The sequence below is a fragment of the Aquarana catesbeiana genome, linkage group LG05, assembly GCF_042186555.1.
Source record: "Aquarana catesbeiana isolate 2022-GZ linkage group LG05, ASM4218655v1, whole genome shotgun sequence".
Taxonomy (NCBI): Eukaryota; Metazoa; Chordata; class Amphibia; order Anura; family Ranidae; genus Aquarana; species Aquarana catesbeiana.
Genome location: NC_133328.1, coordinates 164,549,657 through 164,566,708, shown reverse-complemented (window position 1 = coordinate 164,566,708; position 17,052 = coordinate 164,549,657).

Sequence of the window (17,052 nt, the reverse complement as noted above, 5' to 3'; positions counted from 1 at the left end):
CCCCTTTAATTATATGAGTGTCACAGCAAAGGGTCTGAATACTTAGGACCATGTGATATTTCAGTTTTGCTTTTTTTTTAAATCTGCAAAAATGTCAACAATTCTGTGTTTTTCTGTCAATATGGGGTGCTGTGTGTACATTAATGAGGAAAAAAATGAACTTAAATGATTTTAGCAAATGGTTGCAATATAACAAAGAGTGAAAAATTTAAGGGGGTCTGAATTCTTTCCGTCCCCACTGTAACTTTGCCTCTACTGTAATTACATCATCCTTCCCAGTGATGTAAAAAGAAACATTGAATTTCCAGGCTTCTGACCATATTTGAAGTTCATTAAACCTAATTAACGTTGCTTGGTATGCTGTAAATCATGCAAAAACTATCTGTAAGGTGATTCCAGGCTCTTTGCAGACTTCCTGGAAAAAGAGACCAAATATTGAAGCTGGAGTATGAAGTTTCTGAGAGAACCTTTCTACAAATCTAGTAATATTCCTAGGAATAGAACTTAGATTTGTTTTGCCAATTATAAAAATTTCTTGTAGGCTTCAGACTGAAGCGCAAAAGAACATTTTAATTAGGAAATGGTTTGTGTGTCAGTTATATACATTTTTAAAGAACTGGAATTAGCCTTTAAGTGTGATCAGCAAGAAATTATCCATCTAAAAAAAAAAAAAAAAAAAAGAAAGGAAGAGCTGTAAACTTGTTTTCTAAATGTTATCCAAATGCGTTTCTGTAACAGCTTGGTTAATATGTGCCACACATTTTCATGATGCCGTCTGTTAATTACAAATACCTGTTTATGTTTTGTCTATATAATTTGGAAATGTCAAGATGGGATTTTGGCATCTAAAGACTTTTGATGATGTTTCCTATAAAGTGCTGGTATTCGCTGAAGTGCCTCGCTGAACACAACGGATACCAGTTTCTCCAGAGCAGAATTTTTAGATCAAAGGATAAGAAAGGTCAATGCAAGTACAGTGGCTTTATAAAATTACAATTTATATCTGCATTCACATTTCTAAGAAAACTATTGGATAAAATCTAAAAGATGGTCAACTGTTCTGTCACTGCAAAAGGCAATTTTCTTTCTGTAAGTGGGAAAAACTCCAAATATACTGGCAAGATTGCAAAGATTACTAGTTATTGCTTAACGTGATACTCAACTCCCCCTACGCCCACCCGTGTTTTTTCCACTCTTGCCTGCAGTGTTGCATTCTCTTCAAAACACATACTCTTCTGCATAGCGTGTCCAGCATTGTCTGGCTGTTATCTGCTATGTGGGTGCCATACAGCAGATCCCACATTGCCATCTTGGTTATCTTTAGCTGGCTGCCTCTTCGAGGCACAGGCAGCCAGCTCCATTAATGCATCAGATCCATCCCTCTCCCACCCTCCAGCTCACCCACCCACCTCTCTTTGTGCTGATTTTGCAGCCTCATGAGAAATGTGATGTAAGCATCCCAGAGGGCTGCAGGACCAGGTTCATGTCATTCTGACCTAGGCTGGAATGGTGGGGGAAGGCAGGGCCAAAAATATGAAAAAAAAACCACCAACATTTTTTCAAAATACCAGCAATTCTGCTTGAAGATGATGTTTCAAATCTGAACTTACTCACCTTTGGTAGTTAAAGCATTTGTTACCCCAACACTCGTTTACAATCACTTTAAGTTTTGGCTTTTTGGCTGTCTAGCAGGACATTATTAGCATAATTTATTGTGACAAGGTAAATCAGTAAAAAAATCATGTAATTTGTGATCAGAACTAGAGGAGCCTGTCTGCACGTTTGACAGAGCCTAGGAAACCTCTACAAAAGCATTTCAGAGCTCTAATATCATAAGAGGGATATCCTAACCCCTCCTGCCCTGATTGCTGGATTCCACTGATGATGTCATCAGGGGGCTGGGACTACAAACAGTAATAGCTTGTGTTTCCAGGAGTATTAACCGCTTGCCGACCAGCCGCCGCAGTTATATTGTGGCAGAATGGCACGGGCAGGCGAATCGCCGTCAAGGCGGCCACTAGGGGCGCGCGCGCGCAGCTCGTCCCCGGAGCCGATGCGAGTGCCCAGCGGTCATCGAGAGTATAACTGCGGCGGCTGGTCGGCAAGCGGTTAATACTCCCGCGATCGCTCGGAACACAGCAAGAACTGGGATCTCTGTGTGTAAACACAGAGATCCCGATTCTCTGAGGGGAGAAGTGACAGATCGTCTGTTCATACAAAGTATGAACAGAGATCTGTCATCTCCCCTAGTCAGTCCCCTCCCCCTTCAGTTAGAACACACACTAGAGAACACAATTAACCCCTTGATTGCCCCCTAGTGTTAACCCCTTCACTGCTAGTGTCATTTTTACAGTAATCAATGCATTTTTATAGCCGCTATAATGTTGTAGTCCCCATAAAAATCGCAGATCGCCGCCATTACTACTAAAAAAAAATGAATAATAAAAATGCTATAAATCTATTCCCTATTTTGTAGACGCTATAACTTTTGCGCAAACGAATCAATATACGTTTATTGCGATTTTATTACCAAAAACATGTAGAAGAATACATATTGGCCTAAACAGAAAAAAATCTGCTTTTTTAAAAAAAATGGGGATATTTATTATAGCAAAAAGTACAAAATATTGTGTTTTTTTTTTCAAAATTGTCGCTCTTTTTTTGTTTATAGTGCAAAAAATAAAAACCGCAGAGATTATCAAATACCACCAAAAGAAAGCTCTATTTGTGGGAAAAAGGACGTCAATTTTGTTTGGGTACAGGGTCACATGACCACGCAATTGTCAGTTAAAGCGACGCGGTGCCGAAACGTAAAAAGTGCTCTGGTCAGAAAGGGGGTAAAATCTTCCGGGGCTGAAGCGGTTAAAGAAGATTGTTGTCCACTGCTATTAATGTCCATCAGCTGGGAACATTTTCCTGTATTACTTAATCTATAATTAGCATACTTGAAATTCTGTGCTAAGAAATTGGACGGCCTCGTGACATTTCAAATGAACAGCATGGCGTTATTGTACTTAAAAATTGTACATTACTCAAGCAAATGTTCCTTTACCGAATCTATTATTTCTGTTTGGCTTTATGGAAAATAACAGGTGGTGGCTCAATTCTAAGCTGTATTTAATAAGCCTGTTACAATATTTTTTTTTAAGGAATGCCCCAGCAAAAATGCCATGTTATATAGCTTAACCACCTGCCTACTGGGCACTTTTACCCCCTTCCTGCCGAGTCCAATTTTCAGCTTTTAGTGCTATCACACTTTGAATGACAATTGCGCGGTCATGCAACACTGTACCCAAACAAAATTTTTATGATTTTTTGAGACCGATAGAGCTTTCTTTTGGTGGTATTTAATCGCCACTGTTTCTTTTTATTTTGTTGGTAAACAAACTAAAAAAATACCGACATTTAAAAAAAAAGAAAACGTTTTTCTTAGTTTCTGTTATAAAATTTTGTAAATAAGTAATTTTTCTCCTTCAGTGCGCTCATGAGGCTGCACTGATAGGTGGCACTGATGGGCACTTATGAGGCTGCACTGATAGGTGCCACTGATGGGCACTTATAGGCTGCACTGATGAAGCTACACTGATAGGTGGCACTGATGGACACTGATAGGCAGCAATGATGGGCACTGATAGGCGGCACTGATAGGTGGCACTGATAGGCAACACTGATAGGCACTGATAGGTCAGCGGGAGGAGGGAAATGCAGATAACCAGCAAATCCTGTTCAGACTGTGATTAGCTGTGATTGGACACAGCTGATCACATGGTAAAAAGCCACTGTGATTGGCTCTTTACCATGATCTGTGATCAGCTGTCTCAAGGACACAGCGATTACAGATGCCTGGGGATGCACAGGGGGCATGCAAGCAGCGCGATCACGGGAGGACGCCATATGACGCCTTCCCGGCAATGTGCGACCGTGCTGTAGCTGTTATTCGGCTATAGCGCGGTCATGAAGAGGTTAAAGACAAACATTAGGGATCATACTTCCAGCATAGGGGTTGATTTACTAAAACTGGAGAGTGTGAAATCTGGTGCAGCTGTGCATGGTAGCCAATCAGCTACTAACTTCAGCTTGCTAATTTAAGCTTTAACAAAAAAATAACTGGAAACAAATTGGTTTCTATTCACAGCTGCACCAGATTTTGTAGTTTTAGTAAATCAACCTCATAGTCTTTTTTTAATGAAGGTTATATATAGTATATAAGTTTGTGCATCAGTCCCATCTAGTAGATGGTTAATATCATGTAATGTCGCTTACACACGATTGGAATTTTCGTCGGAAAAGCCTTGGATGTTTTTTTCCGTCAGAATTCTGCTCAAGCTTGTCTTGCATACACACGGTCACACCAAATTCCGACCGTCAAGAACGCAGTGATGTACAACACGTACGACGGGACTATAAAATGGAAGTTCAATACCCAGTGCGCCACCCTTTGGGCTCCTTCTGCTAATCTCGTGTTTATCTCGTGTTAGTAGAAGTTTGGTGAGAGACGTTTCGCGCTTTTCAGCCTCGTGCTTTTCAGTCTGTTACTGCTCTTCAGTTTGTGCTTGTGGGTTTGTATCTGTTTTTCAGTGCATGTAGTCAGTTCGTATCTGTTTTTCAGTGCGTTCTTGTCCGCTCGTTTCTGATTTTCAGCTCGCTCTTTTCAGACCTTGCTGTTTTTCAGTGCGTTCTGTTAAGTTCGTTCTGACCAGCCGACCGTTTGGAAGCCATGTTGCAGTTACGTACTCGTCGTAGAGTTCGTGCTATGCGGGGGCTTGGTGTTGGGTTCTTGCTTTGACCCAAGCCCAGTCCAAAAACAGGGTGGGGAGAAGTTCATGGACCAAGAATTGGTTACTCCAGCGTGACCAATTCTCTCATATGTCTTTGCTGCGGGAGATCAAGGAGAATAACCCTGATGATTTCAGGAATTTTCTCCGGATGACAGACCCCGTTTTTCACCGTCTGTTGGTTTTGCTGACCCCTTATATTATGAAGCAGGACACCTGCATGCGGCAAGCCATGATTCCCGAGCAGAGGCTTGTTGCCACGTTGTGTCACTTGGCGACAGGGAGAAGTCTACAGGACCTCAAGTTCTCTACAGGCATCTCCCCCCAGGCTCTGGGGATCATTATTCCAGAGACCTGTTCTGCCATCATACAGGTCCTGCAGAAGGACTATATTAGGGTTAAGTTTTCTCCTTTAACACCACATTCTATGTATTTAATGTATGCTAATGTTTTGTATTTCTTTCATCATTCCCCAACTACCATGATTGTAATATGCTGTGAATGTCCTCTTTATGCTCATGCATGCTTTAAGCTTTTAATGCTCCTTTTTTGGCCTACATGCATATTTGCCTTCACTAACCTCCCCAGCATGCTATCCTGGGCCCATACACACTTAGCCTAGTCACTTAACAATGTATTTTGTCAGCTCCATTGTAGTGCTTTACCCTAAACACCCCCTAAAATGTGTCCAAATGTTATTGTTGTCTTTAAATTCAGGCAGAGTGCCAGAGGCTTTTTTTTGGGGTCCCAAACTCATGTATAACCCCCCCAAAAATGTTCCCAATGGGCCATCAGAGGGGGTAAGGAATCCGATAAGTGGAACTTATATTTTTGTCTTTAAATACTCCTTAAAATACTGTATTTATCGGCATATAACACACACTTTTTCACCCTTAAAATCAGGGGAAAATTGTGGGTGCGTGTTATACGCCGATCCCCCGCCAATCCTCAGCTGATTGTGAGCAGAGGATCGAGCCGCCGAGATACATAGCTGAGTGTACTTGGCTCAGCTCACAGTTACGCCCAGTCCTGCCCTATGATGGACATAACACAGGGACTGGGCGTGACTGTGAGCGGAGCAGAGCCAAGCACACTCAGCTACTCTCGGCTCCGCTCGGGACTGCGAGAGGACCCGAGAGCCACCGAGAGGACCCGAGTGCCGCCGAGAGGACCCGAGAGCTGCCGAGAGGACCCGAGAGCGGCCAAGAGGACCCGAGAGCCGCCCAGAGGACCCGAGTACGGCCGAGAGGACCCGAGAGCCGCCCAGAGGACCCGGCGCCATTTTTAAACTGGAGGACTGCAATTAAAAGGCTGCAATGACAAGTTTGCACTGAAAAGGCTACACTGCAAGGCTGCACTGACAAGGCTAAACTGACAAGGTACACTGACAAGGCTACACTGACAAGGCTACACTGACAAGGCTACACTGCAAGGCTGCACTGACAAGGCTGCAAATGACACTGACAAGGCTGCAAATGACACTGACAAGGATGCAGATGGACATTGATAAGGCTGCATTGATGGGCATTTAAATGTAAGTTTTTACCTTAAACTTCCCTCCTAAACTTGGGGTGCACGTTATATGCCGGCGTGTGTTATACGCCAATAAATACGGTAAATGTTATACTGATGTTGGCCAAGAATGTTTGTGTCTAATCTGCTTGCAATGTTATGTGCAAAAGTACTAATTTTTTTGATTCTTTTTTGACTCCACAGTTTCCTTCAACGCCACAGGAATGGCAGACTGTGGCCTCCCAGTTTGCCGAGCGTTGGGACTTTCCTAACTGCGAAGGGGCAATCGATGGGAAACATGTCCACATCGTCCCACCACCCCACTCGGGATCATACTATTTTAATTATAAGGGTTTCTGTAGTATCGTGTTGATGGCAGTGGTGTCGGCGACATATGAATTTTTATATGTGGACGTGGGGAAGAATGGCCGGATGTCGGATGGTGGAGTCTTTGCCCAGAATGAGTTCTACCGACATCTCTAGAGTGGTGGCTTTGGATTGCCACCTGCGGAAGAGAACGTTGAAGGACTCCCATTTGTTTTTATCCCTGATGAAGCATTTGGTCTGGGTGATCACCTGATGAGGCCATTGCCCCAGAGGACCCTCACCCCAGAGAAGAGGGGTTTTTTTTTTCAAATATTCATTTTATTAAGTTTTCCAACAAAGAAATACAGTGGGGGTACAGTACAACTGTGGTTATGATAGACAATAAAATGTTATGTTACATGTGGGCCTTCCAGTTAGAGTCCCTCCGCAGTCTATAACGCGGAATACATACACTGTTACAACTGACCAAAACTTCAATATGGTTTTAATAACATAATCCAAATTGGGAATAATTTTCTTGATCTTGTTTTCTAGCAAATATGATGTCTTGTTGATCGTCACCTTGCATGTTTAGTTGCAGAGATCGTAATCCAAACTAAATGCGCAGCCCCCAGCCATTTAGACAAAAAAACAGCAGTTTGAAGAAGAAAAGATCGAAAAGACAGAAAAGGCGGGAAGATGATAGAGAGGGAAGGGGGTGGGTGGGGAGAGGGGGTTCTTGTTCAGCACGGAGGTGATGTATATATCAGTAGTGTCCCACACGCTTGGCCAGCATCGGTAGGACTTTCAAGAATTTAATAGGGATTGCCCTTCATTAGAGTATATGTATAGGTTCCATGGCCTCCAGACTTTGGAGTGTTTTTCTTGTTTGTTTTGAGCCGTAAGCACTAGATCCTCTAATTTCTTAAGCTCTTCTACCTTACGCAACCACAATCCAATGGATGGGGGTGTGTTTTATTTCCATGTAGCTGGAATGCACGATTTAGCTGCATTGAGCAAGTGTCGTACAATGGATGTTTTGTACAATTGTGCTGGGATTGTGGTAGCGTGCAGCAGAAAGAACGCCGGATCTTTTTGGATCTTACGATCAATGAATTTTTGCATGATCATCTCTATTGTCATCCAGAAGCGTAGCAATAATGGGCAAGACCAAAAAATGTGAAAGAGTGTTCCTCTATCTGTGTGACACCTCCAGCATTTGTCTGTCCTGTTAGGAAAGAATTTGTGCAGTAGTTACGATGTATAGTACCACCTTGTGAGAATCTTGTAGTTTGTTTCTTGTATTCTGGTGCAGATTGATGATTTCAGAGAATCTGAGAATGTTTTTTGTTTGTATGTCAGTAAAGGTCTGTTTCAGGTCTTTTTCCCAGTTATGTAAAAACCCCAGGTCTGGTTGTTCTGTCGGAGTGTTAAGTAAGGTATAAGTTTTCGTCAGTAATTGAGGTAGTACACCTTCGTCTCTGCAGTAGTCTTCAAATGTTGTCAAGGCACGTGCATACTGTACTGGCTCTGGTATGGTGTGGAGGAAGTGATGTAGACGTATATAGCTGCCCAGAATGAGAGTGGAAAGTTACCAGTGCCATCCGTCAATAAGTGGATCGATGGCCATCGATCTCTGTCCACATAGTGTAATGCACAGTCCTTACCCTCTTTCCAGAGTGTCTCATATTCCGCTTGGTTCAAGCCAGGCTTAAATGCCGGGTTGCCAAGAATTGAGAATAAAGGGGAGTTTTTTGATGTCAGAGAGGTCGTGTTAATTAATCTCGAACCAACGTGTAACATGGCCCCTATGATGGGGTGTGTTTTCATGTCTGAGGGGAGTTGGTCATAGCACCATATCGCCCTCTTTAGAGGAATATGTACCTGATTGCACTCTAGCCGTGTCCACAATTTGTTCTGTCTATGTCTGTTCCAATCAATTATTCTTCCTAAATGTACTGCCAGATAGTAGTGTTTTATGTCTGGAAGGGCTAGACCACCATATTGTTTCGGTAGTGTCAAGAGTCGCATGTGTATTCTTGGTTTCTTATGTGACCATACAAATTTGGTAAAGAGGGAGTGTACTTGTCTAAAGTATGGGGATGGGATCCTGATTGGCAGTGCTTGGAACAGATAGAGAAATTTCGGGAGGATGCACATTTTGATGAGATTACATCTGCCAAACCAGGAGTGGAGTCCCTTGTTCCACTCTTCTAGTAGCTCTCTGGCTTTTGTCAGCATTGGGGGAAAGTTGAGTTCAAAAGTGCGTTTCAAATCATTTGGAATATATGTCCTCAGGTAGTTTAGATGACTATCTGACCATTTGAATCTAAATGTATTTATCAGCGGAGACAGTTCGTCTGGTGGATGCCCATGGCTGCGGACTTATCAAAATTTATTTTCAGATTAGAAATATTCCTAAATCTTCTAAATTCTTTAATTAGATTTGGAAGGGATATCACGGGATTAGTAAGGGAGAACAGAAGGTCATCAGCATATGCTGAGATCTTGTATTGGCCTTGCTCTATAGTTATACCTGTTATATCTGGGTTCTTCCGTATTTGCATAAAAATGGTTCTAAAGCTAGGGAAAAGAGCAGAGGAGACAGCGGACAGCTTTGCCTCGTGCCGTTAGAGATGGTAAAGGGTTCAGAGAGAACTCTATTAGCTTTAACTTGAGCAGTCGGTATAGAATAATGCTAGAGATCCATTGTAACACCTTATTTCCTAAACCAACATGTTTGAGAACAGCGAACATAAATTCCCAGTTCACCCGGTCAAAAGCTTTCTCAGCGTCTGTGCTGAGAAATACTCCTGGGGTTTTGGTCACTGAGGCTCTATGTATTAGTTTGACTACCTTTGTGGTATTGTCTCTAGCTTGTCTTGAGGGGATTAAGCCTACTTGGTCTAGGTGTATGAGATCTGTCATGTGCTGTGACAGCCGATTGGCCAGTATTTTAGTATAAAGATTCAGATCTATATTCAGGAGGGATATAGGTCTGTAACTCCCACAGGTGGTAGGGTCCTTTCTTTCCTTGGGAATGAGGGTGATATGGGCTCTTAAGGTATCTCTTTGCAGGCTCCCTCCTTCTGTAATAGAAGAGGGTTTTTAATTACTGGCTGGCCAGAGCCAGAAGAGTCGTGGAGAATGTCTTTGCGATAATGGTCAGCTGGTTCCGCCTATTTCTTACGGCAATTAATATGGCAGAGTGCAAACTGAACCACATAGTTCTAGCATGCTGCACACTTCACAACTTTAAAGAATGCTCCTAATACGTTGCCTCAGTTGGGCCTGACTTCATGAAACTACACAGACGGCCCTGGAAGCTGCCTGTCCTGGCTTGCCCCCCCAAAGTGCCCATGAAGTGTGGCAAAAATACGTGGATAATTTTACGGGTAGGGGGGCCATTGCTATGCCAGAAAATTTGTAAAAATGTTCTATTTTATCTAATAAAATCTTGATTTTGATTTACTGCTTGTGTTTCTTTTAGCTGTCTCCTAGGTTCTCCTAGTGCACTTGTAGTGCAAAGTGGTTTTTCCATTATTAAATAACACCCATTGTCACTGTAAACACCAACTTAATACAAAAACTGGTATTGAGCATTTAAAGAAGAAGCCACATATTGTTGAGTATAAAACCTTTTACTCCGTGCACATACACATGTGCGTTATAAAACATTTTTGTGTAAAAAAAACAACATCTTGGTTTTATAAAAGTTTTACCTTGAATTTTTTTTTGTACATAAACAGGCATGTTTCAAAACATAACATACACAACTCAGGAACTTACAAAGTTCAACACTGAAAAACTGAAGGCAATATCAGACATTATAGTGTCAAAAATGTGTTGATCTTGCCTTCATCAGATGGGGTGATGTCACCCCTGTAAAAGCCAAATTTTGAAGATGCACACAAATTGGGAGTCAAACTGGGGATTTCCTTCCTGATCCCATGCCTAATGTCAACATGTGCTATCTCCATCATAGGGGATCAATGGACGTGTTTTGGGGGTGCAACCACTTCCTCTCACCTACTTGAGTTGTAAGGAAGGGGTTGCACCCACAAAACGCGTACATTGATATCCCCTGATGGCAGATAGCACATGTTGACACACTGTGTGCATCTTCAAAATTTGGCTTTTAAAATGCATAAAAAATTTTGAAAACTTGGTTCAAAAAAATATAAAATAGTGTCATTTTGTTGTTATTTAGATTATTCCTAGTACATCAATCGTGTTCTTCAGTTTTTGTTCAACCTAATTTGTTTTTTGCTTTATGATGTCTAAATCCCGACTACAAAACATTATGTCCTGGATTAGCATTTGTGCACTGTCACTGGTGAAATAAGGAGATTGTTGTTCCACAACATGGACATCACCTAAAAGAAAAAAATACACACCATGTTATTATAAATATGCAGGCATACATCTATTACCTGAATCTGTGGTGTCAGACACTGACCTGTTGTGGTGACAATTTCAACCACTTCTTCCACGTCTCCTTCCTCCACATCCTGAGGTTGTGGTGTCCTCTGTTCCCCTTCTTCAGGAGGTGGGGGTTCCCTGGTGTCCTCAGATGTCCCGAGTCTTTTCTCCCCTATGAGATAAAAACAAAAGGTATACTTAACACACAGATATTTGAGGCCAGAAATAGGAATATGAAACATTGTTTGGAAGTGGGGTACAATTGTCTGTTTTGGCAGAGTTCCAAGCTGAAGACATGATTTTTTCCCTTACCAAAGCTGGAATACATACCTTTTTTGGACAAGTTTCACTCATAGAGACACCCCAAGTATCCACTGTAGTACCTGTGTGGGACACCCTAAAAAGTCTGTTCTGGTCTCCCACACTAGTGCTCCTGAGTCCAGATGTGTAAACAGCTGCTGAGTGTCCTCTTCTTATATTACACTGAATCAAGTTTGCAATTCTTTCTAGTTTCAAACACATCTAAACAACAATGTCCTAAACTTCTTTTAATGCAAATTAGCATGACCAAATGTATTTAACCCTGTATCTGCCAAAAACATCGTATTTAGTTGGCAAACGAACAATGTTTACTGCCACCGATTACTGTGCCCACGAACATGAAAGTAGCCATTTAAAACTGTACAACAGCAAAGAAAAGCACATGGAGCAGCATGCAAGTAATAATAATAATAATAGGAACACACGACAAGTACTTACTTTTAGAAGCACTTTTTTGATCCTTCTGTACTGATCCTGCTCCCTCAATTTCAGATCTGACCAGTGTTTCCTCAATTGCTCCTTGGATCGTCATACCCCAAAATTCCTGTGCAGTCTCTTCATAACTTTAGACATGATCTTGGCCTTTTTCACATTTGGGTTTAGGTAAGGTCCATACTTCCCGTCATAGTCGGCCCTCTTCAAGATGTCCACCATCTCCACCATCTCTACAAAGGCCATATTTGAGGTCTTAAATCTCCTGTGGGATCGTGGCGTTTCCAGGCTTTCCTTCTCGTTACTGCTATTACGCACCTGCTGTGGCTCTGCCATGTTCCTCTCCAACTGCGACGAAAGAGAAGGGGTGGGGAATATTCTAGAAAGAACGTCAGGGGCGGGCGACGCGGACGGAGTTTCACGCATGCGCAGTGTACATAAAGCTAACACGCGTGTGTCGTACGTATGATCTGTGAGTGGAGGAAGTGCCCAATGTGAGAACGAAGGTAACATTTTAACTTGGGACATCAGTGACCTATACTGATTCGAGATTGAGGCCTATATTGGGATAAGATTAGGAGAGTTTAGCCTGATATTAATGTTTTTGTGTTGTGTTTTGTTTTGCAGCAAATATGAAACAATAAAAAGACCCCGGAATTTATGGGCCAGTTCATAGACAGATTGTCAGGGAAGTACTTACCAAGGCCGAGATGCCGAGAGCGGTTCACCCTTGCAACTAAGAACAGTCCGCCCCCTGGAGGTGGTACAGGGAGTGAATGGCACAAAGAAGCACAGGCTACCCAGTGGACAGAAGCGGTCTTGTGTGGTGGTGCTTGTAGGGATGAGCCGCTGTGCAGAGACTGGCAAACAGGATGACTTGCTGGAGAACAAACAGAAAGTCCAGAACCAGGCTGAGGGTCAAACACAAGATCAGTAAATCCAACCACAGGCTGAGGGATGGTGTCTGGAAGACACAAGGCAAGTTCAGGTCACAAGCAGATGGTCAAGGCAAGGAGACAGGAGGCAAATCCGCGTCACAGGCAGAGGATCAAACACAGGAGATAGGCGGAATCCGTTAAACAAGCCAAGGGTCAGGTCCAGGAGAAGTGCAGAGGAGTCAGTAGCAATCCGGGTCACAACAGGTAATCAGGCACAGGAAACAGGATCAAATTTTAACAGGAAGCTGAAGACGAACCAGCAATTTGTCTAAGCACAAGAGCAACTTTTATAGGCCAGCCCCAAGGGTCACGTTGGGCATGTGCCAGTGCACATGTGTGTGCGCTGGACCGCGAATGCGCATGTGCCGGAGTGCTGTTCCGCTGTGCATGTGCGCAGGGACATAGCTGGTGTGACCGGAAGGATTATTCCTCTGACAGTGCCCTCCCCCGAGGGATGGCCTCTGGACACCCAAACTAGACATCAATTCTTGATGTTCCTGGTGAAAAGCCTGGATCAAGCGTGGGGCATGTAAATTTCTAGAGAGTTCCCAGGAGTTGTCCTCAGAGGGATACCCTTTCCACTTAATTAAGTACTGGAGCTGTCTACCCTTTTTTCTGCAACTCAGTATATTCTCCACTTCAAATTCCTTTCCCCGTCTATCATGACTGGTGGAGGAGGTGGTTCTTTCCTGCCAAGAAAAGGGCTGGGAACAACAGGCTTCAGAAGAGATGCGTGAAATACTGGATGTATTTTATAAGAGTTAGGTAAGGCCAGTTTAAAGGCCACAGGGTTAATCATCCTCTTGATTTTGAAGGGACCTATGAACTTTAGCCCTAAGGGAATTGTCAATCTGAGGTTGATGGCTGATAACCATACTTCTTCGCCTACCTTAAAGGCTGGGTTCTCCTTCCTTCCTTTGTTATAGTGCTTTTGGTAGTCCTCCTGGGCTTTTTGCATAGCTTCCTGAATTCTCCAGAAGTTCAGCTGAATGGAAGCTACCCGGTCTTGCAGGGACAGACAACGCAGGAATAGAATTTGGAAGAAAAGAGGGATGAAAACCGAAGTTTGACCAAAAAGGTGTTTGACTGGTGGCAGTATGGATGGAGTTGTTATACGCAAATTCAGCGTAAGGCAGGAGAGTGGACCAGTCATCTTGGGAATCAGAACAAAAACAGCGGAGATACTGCTCCAGAGTTTGATTTGTTCTCTCCGTCTGGCCGTTTCTCTGGAGATGATATGCAGAGGAGAGACAGATCTTTATTTCCAGGGACTTACAGAGCTCTCTCCAAAACTTAGAAGTGAATTGTACACCTCTATCCGAGGTGATGCTCTCAGGTACACCATGAAGTCTAATAATTTCTTTGAAGAAAATGTTGGCTGTAACAGAAGCAGAGGGAGTACCCACCATGTGCCGACTTTGAAAGTCAATGATAACAAGGATGGTGTGGACCCCCCAGAGGGAGGTAGGTCCACAATAAAATCCATGGAAATTTCTGCCCATGGCCGTTCAGGGATGGACAAGGGTTTTAGTAGACCCCAAGATTTAGTATTTGGCCCCTTACAGCGCTGGCATGGGATGCAGGAGGAAATGTAATCCTTACAGTCCTGTCTCCAACCCGGCCACCAATAGGAACGGGAAATCAATTCAGTAGTGTTTTGTGTTCCGAAGTGGCCTGCCAGCTTGTGGTCATGGAAGGCCCTTAAAGTTAGGGGTCTTACCTCCAGCAGGACAAAAATGTTTCCATGGGCCCAGAGTAAATCATCGTGTTTCTCCACAGAGGACATGTCAGGATCGGAACAATGATTGGATGCTGATTTAATGGCGGTCATTAGGTCAGCTTGGGTGACCAGAAAAAAATTTTGTGGCGACAAAATGGTACTGGGTTCAACTACCTGAGAAGTTTTGTTTCAATATATTTTATTTTCAAAATAAGAAAAATACATCACAAAGCATAGATATAATGGTGGTCTTCAATCCTTTGGGAGACCATAATGTCACATGTATGACGAAGTAATGCCAACAGATTTAAACTAACGTTCCATACACAAGTCGAGTATAATGTGCAGTAAGGAGCTGACTTGAAAATAGAGTATACAAACAGATCTCTGTGTGTAACTAGAGTTTACATAGGATTGAGAGACGGGAAGTAGTTAGGAAGGGGAGCGCTCCACCACCCCAATAGTGAACAAACTGTGGCAGAGACTCCATCCTCCGAGTCCCCCCCCGCCCAGAACACACATAGGCTCTGCTTGTAACTAAGGAAAAGTCCAGAGAATTACCGCCTATGGGAGACTGCATCTGTAGGAGAGCGCTGTTGGTTCACTAGAAACACCATAGGTTTAAATATTTTAAACAATAGAGAATACATAACATATTGTTGAACAAACAAGTTAAGGAACAAAGAACCTTGCAGATTATGTATGAAAAACCAGCTTAAGGAAAGACCAAAACGCTGAAGAATGTCAGGTCTTGGTTTTGGTAAAGGCCATTGGGGTGAAGAATAGGGATCAAGGATCAACCAAGGGTAAAGAGGAAAAGGAAGAGAGGAAGAAAGAAAGAAATGAAATAAGAGAAGAAGAGAAGGAAAAGGAGAAAGAATGAGTGGAAGTCGACTGGGGGGCTACAATGATATCACATTACCCCATTGGGACATTAATAAAGTGTAATGCCCACAAAGGTTGCCCAAGGTTCCCACGTGAGTTTGAACTTATCTGAGCAATCCAAGAGAACACTAGCCTTCTTTTCCTGGTTCATAATCCATGATATCTTTCTTTTAGCCAGGAGAGTGGAAACAGATGGTTGTTTCCAAAGCTTGGCTAGTGTGAGCTTTGCACCCAGAAGGATGAAGTAGATGAGGCATTGAGAACTCCTGGATGCCCCCTGTACCGGGAAATTTAGGAGTGCTATGAGAGGAGACATCTGAGTAGATAATGTGGTAATTTTGCTGATCCAAGTAAAGATCTTGTGCCAAAACTATCATATTCTGGGGCAAATCCACCAGGTATGGAGCATATCCCCTCTTGTGTTGCAACCTCGAAAGCAGAGAGGAGATGTTGAAGGGAAAATCGCAGCCAGTTTTGAAGGGACTAAATACCACCTAGTTAGGACTTTTACACTAGCTTCCATAAGGCAAGAATTAAGGATACCTTTGAAGGAGTGAGAAAAATTTCGGTGCCAAGTGTAAAGTTTCCAGTGCTGGGCTAGGTCCTCTTCCCAGTGAAGCATGTAGGATGCCTTGGAGCGTGCTGATGATATTGCTTTATAAATCACCGAAATGCCCCCCCTCTGCTCATTGGCCTGGCCACACCATGACTCATATGCAGTTATTAAGGGGCCATCTGGGGATGTTTTACACTTTTTCTGTAAGAAGTTCGAGAGTTGAGAGAATCGAAAGAATTCTGAGGCAGGCATTTCCAGGTTACTTATACAGTATGCTTTAGTGATTGGGCCCAGAGGTCTAAGGAAGTGACCGATCCTGTATAGCCCTTTGTCGAGCCACCATTTAAATGCTTTAATGTTAAGGCCTGTGGAAATTCAGGGTTTTGAAAGATGTGTTTAAGAGGTTCTATGGGGGAGGAGAGCTGATTATTTTTTCTTAGGCCATCCCAAAGAGCAAAGAAGTGTGAAAGTGTTGGGGACATGATTGGAGGTCTCAGTTTTTTTGGACACCATAGGAGATAGTCTGAGGTATGGAGGGGGACTGCCTGTCTCTCAATATGTACCCAGTCCGGTTGCTCCCAGTGTGAATAAACCGCTGAAATTTGTGCAAGTTGAGCTGCTTGGAAGTACCAGAGTAGGTTGGGGAGGCCCAAACCCCCTTCTGTCCTAGATCTAAACAGGATTGATTTGGAGAATCTATGGCCTCCTTTACCCCAGATAAATTTAATAATTTTAGCTTGGAATCGTTTTAGATGAGCTTTATCAATAAGAATTGGGAGGGCTCGAACATAATATAATATGCGTGGTAGCAGGGTCATTTTAATTGAATTAATTTTGCCAAGCCAGGAGAGAGAGAGCCCGGACCACCTTACCAAGTCTTCCTCTAATTTTTGATAAAGCGGAGGTTAATTTGCTTGGTAGAGGAGCTCTATCTTGGGGGTTAATTTAATCCCCAGGTAAGTTATATTTGATTCATTCCAAGTGAACCGAAAGCTCTCCCTGAGCCTGGCAGGGAGTGGGTCAGGAATATTAATGTTAAGAGTGTGTGACTTGTTGTAGTTTACCTTAAGGCCTGAAATTGTTCCAAAGTCGTCAAGGAGACAACAAATGTTGGGAAGAGAGGTTAATGGAGAAGAGGTAAACATTAAGATGTCATCCGCAAATAATGCACTTTTGTGATGACGG